Consider the following 19,593-nt stretch of genomic DNA (forward strand, 5'->3'; position numbering starts at 1 on the left):
CTAGCCATATAGAATTGGCTGTGCAAATAAATCCCATAAAGGCCAATATATTTTTTTTTCCTTAGGAAGAATTGACATTCATTGTTAATTCTGGCTAGGGCACTCAGGTTCCACTTGAAAAATGGTGCACAGTGTTAGACTTCTTTTGTTTTTTATTTCTTTGTTTAAGAACAATCACTTAAAGATCATCAATATATATCTAGTGGGATAGAGGAACTGCTATAAATGATTTGAAGTGCTGACTAGGATAGGAGAAAATCACCAGCTCTTCAGTGCAATCCATTCCTGGATAATTTAGATATGAGTGGGAATTTTAAGAACACTCTGCATCAGTGTAGTGGGAATCGGCTACAGCCCAGAGCACCTCTGGTGGGTGAAATCCCCTTGGATGCTTTCCTGAGAAAGAGGCTAGGATATTCTCTGCAGTTACTTTGGGTTAACACTGAATTTGAATTCAAATGAGAGACACACACACTGTGGGGAGATACTAGGAATAAAGTGTGTAGCTTGCAGAGCATCCCTTGAACGGTGCTGACTTTCAACTTGCTGATCAAACTATGGCCTGCTGGGAGTCAGAACACAGTTCCAGCTTGAATGATACCTACATACTTAGTTATATCTTATGCTCTAGCAGGAAGCACTGAGTTGTACCACATATAACTTAAATTACAAGGGTTCTTCTGAAGAGGTGTGTGTGTGTGTGTGTGTGTGTGTGTGTGTGTATGTAATTTAAAAGATTTCCTCAAAAGCACATAGAAGCAGAAAAACTGAAATGAATGGGGAAGAAAATGGCTGAAATGATTTAATTTATTTAAATTTCTGTCTGCCCATTCCCTTTACTTTCCCAGTTGGTATATATTGATAGATACATAAAGATAGACACCAACATATATATATATATATATATATATATATATATGCACACACACACCGCACACACATAATATATATATATATGTATATATATATATATATATATATATATATATATAGAGAGAGAGAGAGAGAGAGAGAGAGAGAGAGATGGCCCATAACTCCCGTTTCAGGGATTCTGATGCCCTCTTCTTTAGGCAGATGCATGCTTATCACATGTGTGCTCACACACACACACATACACACACACATGCATACACACTCATACACACTTGTTTTATTTTTTAAAAAAACTATTTAATCACTTAACCAATTTTACAGTGATGAGGCATTTTGAAAAGATATGTGTGTCTGTACTCTCTCGGTGTGTCTACATATGAGCAGTATATACACATTTTAAAAATTCCACTACTATAAGTAGAACTCAGTGAAGTGGTAACCAGGTGAAAGAAAATATTCAAATATTTCTCTGATGATGGATACAAGCGTTATTCTTGAGTGTCCAGATTCTTCTCTACAAACTAAACCCATTTTTGTCTCTGACTCTTGTCATTTAGAAATGTACATTAAAATATATGAAAAGGTTATCCCATTAAAATTCCTTTGTAGAGCTCGTTTCAACTAGGTTAAGAAGTAAAGAAGATAGTATACTGAAGATTGTGTCCTTAAGCAACTTGACAGCTGGGGAGCAATCTATTATGGTTCCCCACAGGCACTGATGTTCACCTTGAGCAACACAAGGTAGATAATTCCTGAGGACACCAGACTCACTACCCACTGTGTGTCTTCAGAATGTGCCTAATTTTTAAAGTTCCAAGCATAAGTAGTATATAGACAAAACCATTATCTTGGTAAGCAATTCTTGTGGTTTTCCATAAAAGTAAAGGGACATCACATCCATACTTGGGTAATGTTCTCTCTCTCTCTCTCTCTCTCTCTCTCTCTCTCTCTCTCTCTCTCTCTCCCTTTTCTTAAATAAGTGACTGTGTTTTCTTAATGGTCTTTTCTGAGTAGCAAATGCTCAGGATGCAGAAATATGCATAATATCTTGTATAAAATTTGCTTACCCAAAATACCTTTGGGAAAATATGACATATAGCATTTAAGAGGAATAGCCAATGTTTGTTAATCTCTTTACAAAGTTAAAAATAATACATTAAAGTATAAATAAAATAAATATCTTGAAGAAAGAACTAGGTAACATTATTAATATTTTCAATGTATGTTGGAAAGGCATCTCCTTAAATAAAGTATGTCACAACCTCACTGGGCCTTGCTCTTCAAAATGTGAGCCATGAGGTTTCAGTGGCCTTGACATCACATAATTCACTTTCTAAACAGGTGATCTGCATTTTAATGGGATTCTTGAGGTGAATCATGAGCCCATTAAAGATTCAGTAGTGCTTCCCTAGGGGTCTTTGTAAATATATGTTTCCTATGGGGGCGTACTTATGTCAAAATCAATAACTATTATGGATAGGAACATGTCTTAGCTCTCATTAATATTAAAGTAGATGAAAGCTTAAATGACATGTAGGATTCTACTAAGAGTATATGTAGACCAAGATGACCAAACAACTGGAATTATTTGAGCAACTGTAAGAACACTCACAACATGATGTCAAAGCGTAGCTGAAATTTGACTAAGAAACGGGAATAATCAAAAGATAATAAGGACAATGACAAAACTCAGTATAGGATTTTGTGTTGAGGTGTTGAACCTTTGAGTGAGAGGCACACAGGTGTTTATTTCCTTCTACCTCACCTGAGAAGCTGAGGTAGAAAGATCAGCATCTTTCAAGCTAGGCACATGATAATAAAATCCTCTCATGAAGGCAGGACAAGTGAATGGATTTTTCTCCGAGGAAAAGGCAGTATCAACTTCTTTGCACTTGGGGAATAAAAGTCAGGCAGCTGGCCTCCCTTAGAGTAAATCCCATTGGTACCACTGGAACCTACTGGTTACTTCATTCTCAATAACTTTTATTACAAGTATCTATCTGTCTGTCTATCTAGCCATTCATCATCTATTTATCTGTCTTCTGTATATCTACCATCCATCTGTCTATTGTCTATCTATCTATCTATCTATCTATCTATCTATCTATCTATCTATCATCTATCTATCTATCTATCTATCTATCTATCTATCTATCTATCTATCTATCTATCATCTATCCTTTATGTAACAGAGCATGCATACAGAAGCTAGACAACTTGTAGGAGTCAATTCTCTCCTTTCATCGCGTGGAACTTGGACATGGAACCCAAATTATCAGGTTTGGTGGCCCTCACTCACTGAGACATCTTTTATTCTCAATTGAAACAATTCTGAATTTAAACAAAATCTACCCAAATAGCAGGAAGAGACATGGGGCTTTCCTTACACAAGATGGAGAACAGCCATGTAAATCTCAGTAAGAGATCAGAAATCAAAAGAAGCTTGAATTTAAGTGACTCACATGGCCTATGAACCAGATACCTGGCTAGCAAGGCAACTGGGGTGCTGGCTACAAACTGACAAGTAAACATATGAAGTGATTCTCCTGCAACCCATTGTATAAGGGTGTTTAATGAAAACTTATGATGATATATTACAATTGTAAATATTTAAACATATGCTTTTTAAAAACATGTTAGTAGAATGATATTTCAAAGATTTTAAAATAATTAATACTTAAATAGGAACTGAAATTAGTATATTGATAGTAGTTGAGACATTAATTGAAAAGTTATGATCCAGGGATATGGAAAAACCTTATTTATGAAATGACTTGCCATGAAAACATGATTGTGGTGGTTTAAAAGAAAATGTCCCCCAAAGGGAGTGGCATGATAAGGTGTGGCCTCATTGGAGTATGTGTGGTCTTGTTGGAAGAAGTGTGTTACCATGGAGGTGAGCTTTGAGGTCTCATATATGTTCAAGCCACACCAGTGAAATAGACCACCTCCTGTTGCTTAAAAGTCAAGATGTTTGACTCTCAGCTCTAGTACCATGTCTGCTCCATGCCACCATGTCCCACCATGTGAACTGTAAGCAAGGCACCCCAATTAAATGTTTTCCTTTATAAGAGTTGCTGTGGTCATGTTGTCTCTTCACAGCAATAGAAACCCTAAATAAGACAATGATGATGATCATCCAGTGCTTGCTGGCTAATTAGCCTAGCCCACTTGGTGAACTGCAAACCAGTGAGAGATATTCTTTCAAAAGCTTAAAGGTACATGGCACCACAGGAGTGACAGCAAGGTTATATTCTGGCCCTCACACACATGTACATACACATGCTCACTTATTTTCCCCTTCAGAAACCCAACCTTTAAAAAAGAATTATGACCCAATTAAATAAACTGGTAAAAACTGAATATGAGGTTGATGATTGATTAAATTACCCAGAATGAAGCAAGAAGGGAATGCAAAAGAGATGTTAAATAAACAAGGAGGGAAAAGCAAGTCTCGACATATATTTAGAAAAGTTTCATCATAAAAGAATACAGAAAATTATTATAAGGCAGTATTCTGAGACTCTAGCTATACATTTCCAAGAACTGATATTTTAAAACTAAGTAGAATTAATACAAACAAGTCAAAAACCAGGTCCATTATGGTGAAATGAACCACAAAAGCCAGCAGTGAAAAAAATGCAACTAAAGAGAAAAGACAGATATGTTACAGAAGAACGAAAATTAGATTGACAGTACACAAGAGGCCAGAAATTCATGGATATTATGTCTTCAAAATGTTAACGAAAATACCAGCCAATCAAGAATTGGATGTATGAAGAAAGCATTATAGTGAAAAAGAAAAGGCGAAATGGATGTGTTGAAGACTATGATGATATCCTGACAGAACTACAAAAGACTAACTTTCAGGAAAAAAGTAAATTGGTCCTGATGGAATAAATGTGTGCAATACCCTCTATGGAAAAGAATCAGTGAATGGTACAAGTCAGTAAAGTTTTTAATATTGAAAAGAGCCATTACTATAATCATAATCTAGGTTATTAAAATTGGGTACAAAATAAAATAATGAAAAAAAATAAGGCAAGACAGGTAGGACTGGACAGAGGTAAAGTATTTTAGGGATATTTACTTTAGAAGAGGAAGCCAGAATCATTTACTATTTTGGAAACCAGAGATCATGATAGTGGGTTAAGAATGCTCACAACATGTGAACCTATAAACTGTAACTGTTCTATCAGTAGAAAGAACAAATAATAAAGAGAGCATAATTAGTCCAAAAGTAACCAAGGTAAAAGTAGCATGGTGCTTAGAGAGCAGTGGTCCAGCATCACAAAATCACCCCTAGGAGATCCACATTACATCATGATTTGGACTTTCTAATGGTTCCAAGACAAACTTTCTGATTAAATTCGCTTGGATATATATTGTTTATTACAAATATATTAAAGGCTTGGCCCGGTAGTGCTTGCCTTTGATTGAGCCCTGGGGAAGCAGATAGGCAGATCTCTGTGAGTTCAAGGCCAACATGGTCGGTCTACATAATTCGTTCCAGGCTTGCCAGGACAATCTATACACAGTGAGACATTGTTTCCAAGGGAAAACCCTAAAACAAATTGTTTAGAAGGAGTCTGATGGAAGATCCACCTTGACTCCCTTACCCGTCTCTTTCCCCAAACCTGCCCCTTCAAAGCTTGCCAACCACAGCTTCTCCCCAAACCTGCCCCTTCAAAGCCTGCCAAACACAGCTCCTCCCCGAAAGAGGCTCAAGAAGACTCTTGGTTCTTTGGGTCTTGCATCCCTGTCTCCTCTCTGTGGGCCTGGGAATCACCTGGGAGCCCTTTATCTGTTAAACCTGGGCTTTCCAATTTGGTCTGATTTGGTTTGTTGTGTTGGTAGAGAGGCCTTCAGGAGGCCTAAAACTTATCACAAATGTACTTAAAACATGAATAAATGCTTACTTAAATGAAACTAAGATATGCAAAATGTGTTTCAAACAAGTGCTAATAGGAAGTCATTGGGATACTAAACAAAAAAGTCAATACATTGTTATAAAATAACTTCCCAGGAAAGAATTCTAAACTTTGATGCATGTAACTTCAAAATGTCCGATTATACCATACAAAGCATAATTTAGGTTTAAAAAAACTCAGCAACTGTAAATTTCATGTAGTTCATTGTATATAGAAACAAAATACTAACAGGATTTTCCCAATGGATGAATGTATACTAGTAGACAATTTAACAAACCACCTTACCTCACACAAAATGAACTAACTGTGCAAGGGAGTAGTCTTGAACTTTCTTCCCAAGCAGTTGTAAAACTGGTGTGCTAAATTGATCATGTCATGAACTAAGGAAAAAAGATTAAATAAACTTCAAGGACTCACGTAACAGAGACCACAATTAATTAAAATTAAAAATCAAAGAGAAACCGACTGGAGAGATGGATCAGTAGTTAAGAGTACTGGCTGATCTTCCAGAGGACTCCGGTTCAATCCCTAGCAACTGCTTGACAGCTCACAACTGTCTGTAATTCTGGTTCCAGGGATTCTGACACCCTCACAGAGACATAGATGCAAGCAAAACACCAATGCATGTAATTTTTTTTAAATCAAAGAGAAAATAAGAATATACCCTTTCACCACTTTTCCAAGTAGATTTGAAAAAATGTAAATACCTGTTTCAACTATTTGTGGACCAATGAAAAAATATAGTTGCAATGATCACCGAAGGGTTAAAAGTGAAAGTTACATTGAAAAAGAACTCACAGCCACTGCCCTGTTTGTTTTGTGAGATGCTGCTTAGGTCTCCCTAGATACCATCCCACCTGCCTTGTTAGTAACTCTCAGTCTGAAGCATGCCAGTATAGCAGCCACTGGACACCATGCACACATTTGAGGTGTGTCTAGTGGGAACTGAATTGTGATGCTGCTGTCAATAACTCATTGGGTTTAGCAGGTTTTTATAGAATAAAATACATTTTCATTAACCGTATTTTTCTATAACTAGCATACCAAAATGATAGTAGTTTAAAATTTATTATAGTTAATAAAATATATTATCAGGATTATTCTCGCTTTTTTTTTTTTTTTTTTTTTTTTACTTTTTATGTTGTTGTTTAAGTTTTGTGTCTTAACTGAAGAACTAGACGCCAAATGCTGTAACGGGATTATAGATATTTTGCAAAGCATGGAACCTGGAAAAAGAAGGCACATGTTTGTTTCAAAACCTGAAGTATTATTAGCACTGAATCAAAACTGTAACTGCTAGAGAAGGTAAGAAGTTTCCTCCATTTTACAACAGTGTTCATGAGATAGGAACTACTACAATCGGAAGGATCTCCCAAAAGAAAATAGATTTTTGCTTAATCGTGTCTACTGCCCTTGTTACCAGGGAGAACTCAGAGTCACCAGTCCAACGCTTAATTCACAGCATCAAGAGTTTCTGTTCTCATGGAACTTCTTGGTATCTACAAGGACAATATTTCCCTGTCACATATTTCGCACACACTGTACCATCCCACTCCCCTTTAATTTTGCAAAATTTTATTAGGAGAAAAAAAAATCTCAATAATTCTGTTTCTTGTCTTTATAGTCAAATTTAATGTGGAAGACAATATTTGTACTATACTCCATGTTAAAGCAGTTAATACTTGCTTTTCCTTCCAATTCTACTCAGGGAATTGTCAAAGAGATATTTCATGGGCATTGGGAAACGTAAGAATGTCATTCATCTTCAGGCGGTGGTGGCGCACACCTTTAATCCCAGCACTCAAGAGGCAGCAGCAGGTGGATCTGTGAGTTCCAGGCCAGCCAGGTCTACAGAGCAAGTTCCAGTTCCAGGACAAAAGAGCCATTACACACAGAAACCAGAAACCATGTCTTGGATAATTGAGAGAGAGAGAGAGAGAGAGAGAGAGAGAGAGAGAGAATGTCATTCATCATAGTTTAGGCATGAGGCACAGCCCTGCCCTATGTCATGCACCCCATAATATCCCAAAAATTTTTGGTTTAGCCCAGATTTGCAAATGAAGTGTATCTTGTCAAAACACTCAGCATAGAAGGTTGAAATGGCTGGTATGGGAAACCCCAAATGGTTCATTGTTCTTAAAATCCCAGGGAACAGGTCCTTCTGAAACTAGCTCTGTATGCTCTCTAGCACTGTGGTGCTTTGAACGAGAATATGGCTAATATGTGGAATATATTGAATGCTTGATGCCCATTTGGTGGCATTGTTTGAGAAGGATTGGGAGATGTAGCCTTGTTGGAGGAGATGTGTCACTGGGGTTAAGGCCGAGTCATTTCCATTTCAAGTTAGTTATCTCTCTGTCTTCCAAGTTCTCTCTCTCTCTCTCTCTCTCTCTCTCTCTCTCTCTCTCTCTCTCTCTCTCTCTCTCTCTCTCTCTCATTTGTGGATCTGGATGCAAGCAATGAGCTACTACTCCAATACCATCCCTGCCTGCCTAATGCCATGCTCTCTGCTATGATAGCCATGGACTCTAACCCGCTGGAACTGTAAGCCCCCAATTAAATGCTTTCTTTTATAAGTTGGGTTTTTAATGGTGTCTTATCATAGCAATGGAAAAGAAACTAAGATAGAAGTTGATACCAAGGGGTGGGCTACTGCTGTAGCAGACCTGACCATGTGTCTTTTTTTTTTTTTTTTTTTTGAAGGTATGTTGAAGACTTTGGGACTTTGAACTAGAAAATCAGTTTAATGGTACAAGCAGAGTTAATGGGCCATCCTAGTAAGAATTGGAAGACAGTGCTGAGAGCTATGTGGACTGTTGAGGTACAAATCAAAAGATGTCAAGGGAAAGAATATTTAGAAACTGGTTAGGAGCCTATCTTGTGATATTTGGGCAAAGATTGTGGCTGCCTTTTGCCTTTAACATAGGTATTTGCCTGAGGCTAAATTTAAAAGTAATGGACTAATTTCCTCAGTGGAAGAGATTTCGAGGTAGCTTAATGTTGTTTCTATCCTGTGGTTATTAGTCATGTTACTTGGTTATCATTCTTATACAGGTCTACAGCAAAAAAAAAAAAAAGTTAGCAAAAAAGAACATGCAAAATGTACAGTCAAAGGAAAAGAATACTACCTTGAACTTTAAGGTTGGAGCCAAAATTTGCGATAAAAGAGATGAGAACATTAAAGAGAAGCTTGATTGGAAATGGAATAAAGGGAGTGGATCAGGGCAAGATCCCGTCCAGTTAAGCTTCTAACTTGTAAAAATGAAATGCCTACAAAATGTCTGCTCCTAAAAAGCGACAACAAACAAATGTTGCTGCAAGTGTTGTGGGGTGGTCTCCACCCTAAGTGGGCAGGCGAACTCGGTAGTGCTGCCCATGTGGTTCTGGCTATCCAGTCACAAAGGAGGTGGGAGGAAAGAGATTACGGAATCTTCATGCATGGCTGGGAAAGCTGCTAGGCATGTGGCAGGGGAGTCACTGACTAGAAGCCCTGAGAGGCAGTTATGTGAAGCTGTGCAAGTGAAGCCTGGATTGCTTTGGGGACTGCAAGATACTAGAGGCGCCAGGTGTTGGATATTTGCAAAGGAGAACAGCAGACTGGGAGTGGAATGAGCCTAAGAGAGTTAAGTATGTTATGGACAACAAAATGAGAAGGGTGGAGCTATCTAAGCCTTTTGACATCAGACAGTTTTGAAGTTTGAATTGCTAGGGTGTGGTCTTGTTTTGTTCCAGTATTTCTGCATGATGTGCCATTATCCATTTTGGAATGGTAATATATATTCTATGCCATTGTATGTGGGGAATATGTAGTTTGCTCTTTAGTTTCTTTTTCTTTTTAAGAAAATTGCTTAAGTATCAAAGGAGACTTTAGACTTTAAGATTGTAACATACTATGGTAACTTTGGAACTTAGACTAAATGCATTTTGCATTATGATATGGCCACAGGCTTATGGGAGCTAAAGAGTAGAATGTGGTAGTTTGAATGAGAAGGGGCCCTAGAGATTCATGTATTCGAACACTTGATTCCCAGTTAGTGGAACAGTTTGGTAAGGAATTAGGAGGTTTTTCCTTGCTGGAGGAGATTGGGATAGGCTTCTGGGTTTCCATAGACCCGCTCCATTCTGAGTCATTCTCTCTCTCTTTCTGCTACTTGTGTATCAAGATGTAAGTTCTCGGTTGTCTCCCTTGCCATGCCTTTGCTCCACTATCATGGACTATAACACTCTAAAGTTGTAAGCACAAATTAAGCCCTTTCTTATATATGTTGCATTGATCATTATGTCTTATCCCAGCAATAGAAGTTACTGGGACACAAGGTTTTTCTGGTTTTGAACAATAGAGAAATTGAGTCATAGTATGCCTTTTGATATTTTTGTCTGGTTCCATTCACTCAATTTTTTGTTTGTTTGTTTGAGACAGGGTTTCTCTGTGTAGCTTTGCACCTTTCCTGGAACTCACTCTGTAGCCCAGGTTGGCCTCGAACTCACAGAGATCAACCTTTTTCTACCTCCCCAGTGCTGGGATTAAAAACATGAACCACCACCACCTGGCCCATTCACTCAATTTTATATTCCTACAATTCATCCATGTGTAGTCATGGTTTGTTCAGTTTTAATGTGTGAATATTGCACGTTATTCATTCAACTGTTGAAGCATATTCATCTTTTAGTTTGAAGCTTTTCTAAGGAGTGATACTTATCCTTATACCTACAAATAATTGTAGCTCTCTTCTGTCATTGAAAGAAGCTTTTGTTTGCAGCTGATAGAGACCATTACAGAAAACCATAACTGGTCAAGATGCATATTGTATTTGTGTGTATGTGTGTGCGTGTGTGTTGTCTGTACAATAACAATAATTAAGAAATGGTAATATATTTGTGAGGAAACAAGGCCATAGAAGGAGTTGGTAGAGGATGGAGGGGTGGAACTGATATAAGTACAATTCTTATATATGAAACTCTCAAACAGATAAAACTAAATTACAAATGTGCGGACCTTGTGTGTCATCTTATAAAATATGAACACATTTGATGGAGGCTTTTTCTAGGTGTAGAATTACTAAACACAGAATGAGCAGACATCCAGCTTTAGTAGATACTGCCAAACCATTTCCAAAGTGGTTGTATTAAGTTATGTTCCTACTAACAATGTTTGAAACACACTAGATTTTTAAAGAGCCTGTGTAGGTAATGGATGCATGAAATATACATATACATCATATACATACAGTGTTTTTGTGTGTGTGTGTGTGTGTGTGTGTGTGTGTGTGTGTGTTGTGGAACTTAAAGTCCACATCTTAAGCACCACTCTAGCCAGGAAGGAAAAAGAGCACAGGCTCTGTCATACATCTTTTCAGTCATTGGATTCAAAAATATGCTCTAATGAGTTACTGTGCTGATTTTGTGGATCCTGAGGAAATGGTACTGGGAGCAGAGAATGTGTGCCAATAAACCATTTGAAAATAGCTTTTTGAAACTGTTGGTTTGTTCTCACTGCCTTCTTGCAGCCAATTTAGGCACATAAACCCAAGCGCTGTAATCCCGTTGTGACGAAAATAACTGTAAGATTTTGATATGCTTGCTTTCTATAAATGTCATCTAATGCTGATGGTCTTCACACTACACTGGGCTCTGTCACTATACACAGTACTTTTTACTGCATATCTTTTGTTGCCTTATGTTGGAGTCCCTGTCTGTAATGGGAAAAATGCCTTGTAAATAAAAACATGTCTTGTGGATTCTTTAAATAAGACAACCCTGTGAATATAAAGATATTACTAGCATAATAGCGGTATTGATGCTATTTTGACTCCTTTGGAAAATAGCTGGCTATTCTTGATATCATATTCCTTTTGTTAAATATTTAACACTGGAAGCTTTCCCATTTTATGTAAATTAGCATTGCAATCTTATAAACATGTTTCTATTTGTTGAATCCTGGGTCAAAGTAATTATACAACAAAGAATAATGTTTTCATAGCAAACTGCAATGCATGCATGTAAATTTGGGCTCTTACCAAGGAGGCAGTGAGTACAATCTCAAATTTCATGCAATGAATCTAAAAGTGTAAAAAAAACCAGAATTTTCATATTTTAGAAAGCAGCTGTCAAGGAATTTTCCTCTTCTACATTTATTTTAGATATGATATATTAAATTCCATAACATAAAATTGCATGGGAAAACTCAAGGAGTCTTCTACATGAAACAAAAGTAAATTTTCACTTTTCAAACTAATTTGAATAGTTTCATTTCATTAAACTCTGATGATTCACATCTAATTTAATATTCTTAGAATGAAAACCATATCCAGGAGATTATATCATATTATTGGCAATGCCCTCAATCTGTCTACCTGGTTCAGAGTTTACTTCTAAGACTCAATATCTAAGTGGCCCTCAGCAATGTACTAAACTTCTCAGAGCCCTGGTTGCCTATTTAGCAAAATGTGATAACTATTTCAAGGGCATGTGAAAATTAAAAGATATTGTTTATCAAACTAAGTTAATTCAGTGTCGAGGACAAAACAAGATCTTCACAAATGGTGGCCTTATAAGCTGACTATCAGTAATGCAAACAGAGAGATCACATGCATCATTACCATTCCTTCTGAAATGGACTGCTGCAAATCTATAGTATAATCTATGGAACCAGGCTGAGGTACTTGAAGTTAATTTTGCCACTTTTAAGATCAGAATGTGTGGAAAACAGTGTGATATCCAGTCTTAGGAAACACTAAAGTAGAAAAATGAAGTGATAACTCTGGGGCCAAATTGTGTAGGAAGAATTATTCTGTTACTTCTTTGTACATGATCTGCAAAAATCATTCAGTCTCTCTGGCTTTGACAATAGGCCTTATCTCTCAGAATGTGTGTGTGTGTGTGTGTGTGTGTGTGTGTGTGTGTGTGTGTGTGTGTGTGTGTGTTGGTAGTGGTTGTATTTGTCATGATGTTGTCTACAGACTAAGTCAACATGTGGATCATGAGCTACATAGCAATAGTTATTAGGAGTTTGCTATTATAATTATACCATGGACATTGGATTGGGTATTCTCTAGAAATGTCACTTGCTGACTGTATAGGAGAAAAACTGCAATCTCTGGAGAAATACAGAAGGAATTCACCAACTCAGTGCTGAGTTCCTATTCTCTAGCAAACTTCTTTAAGAGACTGACAATAGAGTGCTAAAATACATGTTGGACCTTGATATTGCATTTTGCAAATTCTTATTCTCAAAATTCTTTAAAAACATGGATAGAAGTGACATAATGTGTGGAGAAGGCAAGGTAGAAGAAACTATAAGCAGTTATTTTATGTTTTTGTAGAAGCTGGGATTTCTGTATTTTGAAGTGAGTCACTACATGGGCCTTTCAGCCCTGTAAATTGTTATCACAGGTTATAATTAGAGGAGGTATTTGAGAAGCTGCAACTACAAGAATAAAGTATTTGAGGCTACCATGGAAAATGCAATCTATGTAACTAGAAAAATAACATTTCTGTAAGCTGTATTTTTTTTCTGGGAAAACAACGACAAAATTTTGTTTTTACATATGTAGCTTTGGATAGCCACAAACTGCTACTTGCTATGATTTACTGCCTATGTACAGCTTTTAGGGAAGAATCTCTACACTCTATGCATGTTCCCTTGAGACTATAGGGTGAAAAGGATATTTCTATATGGGAGTAGACCTTGTCATTGTCACTTACTCTGGGATGATAAAGCTTGAAACAGGAAATGAATCCTCAGTTTGGACTCAAGGAAGTGATGCCTTCACCTTCCTAGGACCGACTTGCCTGGGTCTTACTCCTGGTGAGTCTGTACTTACATTCAGAGATACTTGGGGAGAAAAAATGATCTTTCTTACAGGAAGAAGCGAAGAAACAACCTTTTATGTCCCCAACACCAAGAGCCTGGCCATGTAGCCACTCAGAACAACCATTTATAGAAGCTGTTATGAACTGATTTGTGCATGTACTGCTCATATTCCTGGCCCTTCACTCAGCTCTTTTGAAAAGTAAGGGTTAAGTTTCCTCCATCTGCTAGGAAGGAGGAGAATGTGTGGCCACGAGCCTGGACTCTTCCAAAAAAGTTCTCTGAGAGTTGCAAGTTATATCAGCAAAACCAAGGGGTTCCCATAGTTTGGAGAAATGTTATTGCTTAGGTGGGGGACCTGGCTTTCTGAAAAGGTCCATATTAACAAGAAGAAGCTAATACCCTTGGGTCCAGAAAGACAGACAAGGGGGTGACACACTAGAAATCAAGAGATTGACAAGGTATTTGTTAAGAGGATAGGGTGACAGTTTCATGGGTAATAGGTACTAAGAAAACCTTGGGTTTCTTGTAGTATAATTTCATTTATATACACAAACAGTCAAAGCTTCACAAACATTTAAATGTACTTATTAGTAAAAGAAGGAAACCTACCCCCAACATTCATATATGTAGCAAAAAAAAAAGGCAACAGCCTAACAGTCAAACAAGGAAAGATATTAATTGCCTAAAATTAGTAGAAGACTGTCTGAATATACCTTTATTGGTACGATGGTCAACATCATACCAATAGGGCAAGTCATTTTCAGCCACTCATGTTAATGCAGTGTACACTGTAAGTGCTCTTTCAAATATTATAGCTTTTATTGAAAGAATGAACCTTATTTAAAAGTTTGTTTTAAGTTATGTATGTGTGTGAGCTTGCATGAGTTTATATGCACCATGAGTGTGCAAGAGCCCATGGAGACCAAAAGAGGGCATTGAATCCCTTAGAACCCATATCACAGAAGGCTGTGGGTGTTAAGAATGAAACCCAGGTTCTCTGCAAGAGCTGAGCCATCTCTTCAGTCCCAATAGTTGACCTTTTTATGATTTAGCATTTGATGGCCAGCAAGATCCAGACTTCTGAGCTTTTCAGCATACCCTACCCCCAACATTTCATACTGAAATGTTTGGTGAGTGAGGAAATTTTAGCTGTGTATCTATGGAATTTTAAGAGTTAAAATATTAGATGAATATTTTACATTTTTTATTTTAACTGTATTTCTTTTTCCAATTATATGATCACTTTGTAATACTTACATTTAGTCCAGTTGAAGGGTGTTAGTTTTTAGAGACAAATGCTTTCCAGGAGAAATCTTCCTGATTATTTCTGTGCCTGTGTATTAGTCAGGATTCTCTAGATTAATAGAATTTACAGATTCTCTCTCTCTCTCTCTCTCTCTCTCTCTCTCTCTCTCTCTCTCTATATATATATATATATATATATATACATATATATGATATATATCATATATATGGTGTGTGTGTGTGTGTGTGTGTGTGTGTGTGTGTGTGTGTGTGTGTGTGAATGTGTGAAAGCCATGGGACAAGTTCATGGAGCTGGTTCTCTCCTCCCACCTTGACATTGGCTCTGGAATGGAACTCAGGTCTTCAGGTTTGTGTAGTAAGTGGTTTTGACCACTGAATATTTTGCTGGCCCTGGGTAGGTTTGTATTTTTATTTTCCTTCTGCCAACTTCCTTTTCTGTGCTCCTTTCACCCTCAATAAACAAGCAAGCAAACAAGACACAGACACAAATGCATACACGCATGCACTTGTGTTCTTAGCTGTATTCCTCCTGATTTCATGAGGTTATTGTACTAAGCAAGAATAAAATACAAGGTTTTTCTTTTTATTAATGCACAGGGGTCATAATTTTGGCTATAAGATAAAATATCATCTTGCTGCTCAGAAAGAAATTTGGTGCCTCATGGAATTGCCTGACGTGGGTGTTCCTATCTGCCCAGCTAAAGCTAAAACACTCCTAAATGTTATAAAATTGAAGAAAACAGTACCATGGAGATGTATACTGGAAACAAGACTCTGTATATTTCACTCTGTGGTGAAAGCAGAACTCTAACACCTGATAGAATTCGGATGAGGGGCATTTGGTTTTCTAGAGAAGTTTGGGTTTTATATGCAGCTAATTAGCATGAAATCTTCAGTAGGTATGACTCATTTTTCAAATACAGCAAGTTTTATCACTTAATATTCACAACGAGGCTGCTACAGTATAGAAATAGAGTCTCTAGAGAGCAGCAGGAAAATTAAACCACAAATTGACGCAATGCAGGTTGCTCTGCAGTCGGTACCCTTCAGCATTCAGGATTCTGTGAGCATGGGAGCTTGTACCTTGAACTGCAGGAAATGATGGTCATTCTTGGGAGCAAATAGGTCAGGACTTCAGAGTGCCTCTTCTGAGACTAGCAACACCTTCATTCCAGGAACATAGCATGCCAAGGCTCCAGCCTAGCCTCAGGTCCTGACACCTCCTCCATCTGCAAGTTTCTTCAACATTAACCCTTTTTTCCCCCACTTCCTTCTGTTTCCTAGCTACGTTCTCTACAATCAGTGTATCTTTCTACGGCCACTCTGACACAAAAGCAAACAGACTTAATTAGATTTGATTACATTTAAAATAAATCCTGGAGGATTGGAAAAAGCACTTAGTAAAAGAAACACAAGCTATCTTTAGGACTGAATCTGGAGAAAAGAATTGTATATCCACTCACATTTTTTTAAAGGATTGGGTCCCTGAAATATGGCTCAGCAGGTAAAGGGCCTCATTGCCCACCATGTATGAGGACTTGAACTAACTTCCACAAGTGGTCCTCTGATCTCCACAGCCTCACTTTGACATACACAACCCCACCCACACACAAGATAAATAAAAGAATAATTGCATTTTTAAAAGTTTTCTTATTTTTTTCCTTTCTGATATATTAGGAACTGCCTTCCTTAGAAATCTGTTTCACACCACCTCCTCTATTCTAGATTACTTCTCTTTTAGGCCAAAACATTGTATTCCGACAATGCTGAGAAAGAGACAGGCTCTAGATTTTGCATTCAATTACAACTACAAAGTAAACACGCAACTTATTTATGCTTTTTGCTTTGTGAACTCCCAGTGTGTGTCATTTCTTCAGCTATGAGGAAGAGCACTGTGACAGCTCACAACTGAATAGACAAGCAAACGAAGGATATAAAATCTCAAATGCTGGAAATCCTAGCCTGTACTATAAGCCTGGGAGGTTAGTTTTAAAGAACATTGGTCATGCGTGTGTTGCAAAGTTGTGTCTGAATTTTCCAAATATGAAAAGATGAGGATAAACAGAATTCTCCTCAACAGCAAATTTCTCCATATCAGCTTTGCTAATGAAAACCAGAATTGTCTTTACACATCAAAGGAGTAAGACGGTCCAGTGTGGGTGACTCATTTACTTCTGTGGCTTCTTCACGGTTCCTTTCACTTCAGCCAGGCTGGTGATGCTGACGAAGTGTATGCCAGAGAGTCAACTTGTGTTTTGCAGAGTAACAAATCTAACATAGAAACATACACTTCCTTTAAATACTCTTTTGCCTGGCATGCAAGAAGTAAATCTGCCCAGGAATGCTCACTGAAGAGACCACAGCTTTCTAAATTTCAATATATCTTCTTGTCATCTTAAGTCAGCTAGCTCAAATATTCCAGGCTTGAAAGAAATTAGATCTATAGGGAAATCAAGCCTCTAGACCTCACTGAGATGAAAGATTCAATACTCTGCCTTTCCCCCAACCCCTTAATATTTCTCTGAGACTCAGAAGAAATAGTATTAAAATCACTGCAGTGGTTTGAATTTTTAGTATTATTTATAGTCACCAAAGCAATATAATAAGCTAGAGATTGTATACAAAACAGCAATATTGGTTTTTATTCAGGTTATTGGACAAATAAATACCCACCCTTTGCCTAGATGTTCAAGAATTGTTGAAATATATGTACTTGAGACAGAACACATAGTACTCAGATATAAACTTCACTGTTGATAGAGATGATTTAGGAAAGGTAGACTTAAAATATGATGACAACAGGGCCCGCATGTGTATTACACTCAGAATAAATGACTCATCAAGTCACTGTCAGCACAGCCAGCCTTCCACCTCTTCCCCTATCTTCCTCTCTAAGGAATTCCTGATTTAATAATTCTCACACTTCTGCTGTATCTGAGTGATTGAAGCTCCTTGAATCTCTTCAAATTGTATTGCTTTTTTTTTGTATGCCTTATAAGTTTTTGATGAAAGCCACATGTTTTAGCCAGTGTTCTATTTCTGTGAAGAGATACTGTGACCACAGCAACTCTTATAAAAAAAAAACATTTAATTTGGGCTGACTTACAGGTTCAGAGGTTTAGTCCTTTCTCATCATGGCAGGAAGCATGGCAGCACTCAGGCAGACATGTGCTGGGGAAGGAGCACAGAGTTCTACACCTGGATTGGTAAACAGCAGTAAGAGAGGAAGACACTGGGCCTAGATTGAGCAATTGAAATTTCCAAGCCCACCCCCAGTAACACACTTCTTCCAACAAGCCACACCAATTCCAACAAGGCCGCATCTCCTAATAGTGTCATTCCTTGGTGACCAAGCATTTAAATCTGTGAGCCTCATGGGAGGTATTGTTATTAAAACTACCACACAACATGATGTACTAGATATATTCTGTGGTACAAAGACTTTTCACATTATGACTTAAAAGTGTGAGATGAAAGGTGCATTCTACCTCCTGTGATTAGTTTCCAGCCTTTTGTGAAACTGTGTCCCTGGGTGCCAAGCTTCACCAGCACTTCCCAGTTCCACAGACCCTCATAAGGTAGTTCAAGGCATGAACATCTCTTTTTCTTTACAGGAAATGATGGCTATAAGTGGCAGTGGGAAGATGTGTGTATGGTGAGGTGGACATTTCCTTTCATTGCAGGGATGGCTGGGTAGAGGTAGAAGTGGGTATTCCATGTCCTAGTTAAGTAGACTTTTGTTTTATTAAGCATTTATTTTATTATTACTGATAATTTCATATGGATATATGAAATTACATCATTTCCACCCACATTCTCCTCACTCCAGCTCCTCCCATACCCTTTTACTCCCTTTCAATATCATGAACTCTTCCTTGTTATTATGTATATGTATCTGTGGGATAAATTGATAAGATAGATAGATAGACAGATAGATAGATAGATGGATAGATAGATAGATAGATAGATAGATAGATAATAAATACAACATACTGAGCCCATTTAATTTTTCTAATATATACATCTGTTTAGGGCTATTTATTTGAGATTGACTACATATATCAGGGACCCTATCCCGGGGGAAGACTGATTCTCCCTCTCTCAGCCATTAATTACCAGTAGCTCTTTATCTAGGTGTGGCACTTTAGTTCCCCCATCCACCTTGGGATGCCAACTATTATGATCATAGTGCTGGTCTTGTTGAAGCAAACATATTTTTAATATTTCACGGATCCAATTCCCCATGCTTATATAGAAGACACTATCTTGTATCAGATGTCCTTCCCTCTGGCTCTTACAATCTTTAAAACCTCTTTTCAATGTTCCTTAGGCCTTGAGTATAGAGGTGTTATTGTAGATGTATCTATTAGAGATGGGTGGGCATAACTCAGTTAGTTCTTTTGTGCATTTGACCAGTTATGGGTCTCTATGATGGTTTCTGCATAAAGAAGCTTCTTTGGTAACGTATGAGAGCTACATATATCTATGGATGTAAGAATAAGTATTTTGAGTATAGTTGGGAATTATGATGGTTTAAGAATATGACAGTAGTATGTTCTCTAGAGTTTATGACCTCAAGAACACAAATAGTTGGCAAGGTCTACAGTAGAGTTTATGACATCACCAGTACATGTAGTTGGCTAGGTCTACAGTATAGACTCTGTCCCATTGAGTAAAGTCTGAAGTTCACATAGATGACTATTTACCCCC

Source organism: Peromyscus maniculatus, chromosome 14 (assembly GCF_049852395.1).
Source record: "Peromyscus maniculatus bairdii isolate BWxNUB_F1_BW_parent chromosome 14, HU_Pman_BW_mat_3.1, whole genome shotgun sequence".
In the NCBI taxonomy this organism is placed as follows: Eukaryota; Metazoa; Chordata; class Mammalia; order Rodentia; family Cricetidae; genus Peromyscus; species Peromyscus maniculatus.